Below are 1310 nucleotides of genomic sequence, written 5' to 3'. Positions count from 1 at the left end.
GGTGTAGGGGGGGGGGGGCGGGGGCGGCAGGTTCGTTGATAGTGATTATAGTAAGTGAATGCTTGTGACATGATCAGATTTGTCACGTCAGGATGCACCTTTGGCTTATTAGAGGCGGCGCTCCAATTCTATGCTTGTGTCACACCTGTGTCTTTGAGTCATGTCATTGTTTGTGCGCTGTGACAGGAGGTACTATTGTGATGTTGGGTGCACCGTTGTATAGGACATGTGTGGGTGTTGGTGCCTTATCTGCGCAATGGTGGATGTCGAAAGGGTGGGATATTCTATTTTCCGCATGGACCTCCTGGTCTGGTTGTGATAGTGTGGATTGTGTAATGTGGCGGAGAGGATGCACTGGATGTTGTTCCATGCTGGTGCTTACGTATTGTATGTGCGCCTGTTAGAAGCAGAGAGTGGTGCGTGATCAGAGTGTCTGGCTGACGTGTGGTTCCCATTGTGGGCAGACTCTTTCAGCATGTATACGGACAGTTGTATATATTTTCTGTAGTTTGATGGCTCTGCATTGATTACTAATCAGCGCCGTGTGTACGGGTAATCTGGTTCCAGTCCAAAATGTTCCATCTGTGTACATTAGTGACAAAGACTCCCCCCATGCAGTGGGGCTCGGTCTGTTATAACTCTTCCGCGTAATATATTTGCGCCACGTTTTTGCGACTGCGAGTGCGAGTGCGAGTGCGAGTGCAACGCGCATGGGGACCGACATGCTGATGGCTCGGTATCGGACGCCGTACAGTGAGCAACGCGATCGCGTCTCTCGCTCGTAAGTGGTACAGGTCGCGGCTCATGTATACGGACAGCGGGAATGTCGCATATTGGAAATAACTCTTCATGAAACGCAAGTTATAGGGGTGGATTGCACTTTACGAGTGCGGGAAACGTCCGCCGTTCATCCGCTGGAGGTGCGAGTTTGGCGGTTGGGGTGGTCCACGAACGGGTGCGGGTAGAGTCATTGCCGGTCCACGGCTTCGTGCGGCAGAGCCACTGGAGAATGGGTGCTATGGTCGACAGAGGCTGCAGGCTTTGTGGGTGGCGTCGAAAGGCGGGCACTGTGGCGCCATCGCTGTCTTAATCGGCTTGGCGTCGCATAGATGGCGGTATCGTCGTTGGAGGAGGTCATGTTGCGGGAGACCTACAGATGGCGGTATGTTTTGTGGTGCGGACGTAGTGTTGTCAGATGCGCATAGATGGCGGTATTGCATGTGGTGTCGCCCTATTTGCATAGATGGCGATACTGTTTTGCCGGCATGGGTGGCGTAGTTCCGTCGGATCCCTGTAGGTGGCAGTGTGCT

Source organism: Schistocerca piceifrons, unplaced genomic scaffold (assembly GCF_021461385.2).
Source record: "Schistocerca piceifrons isolate TAMUIC-IGC-003096 unplaced genomic scaffold, iqSchPice1.1 HiC_scaffold_961, whole genome shotgun sequence".
Taxonomy (NCBI): Eukaryota; Metazoa; Arthropoda; class Insecta; order Orthoptera; family Acrididae; genus Schistocerca; species Schistocerca piceifrons.
The sequence above is the reverse complement of the archived record's forward strand: the minus strand, read 5'-3'. Positions refer to the sequence as shown.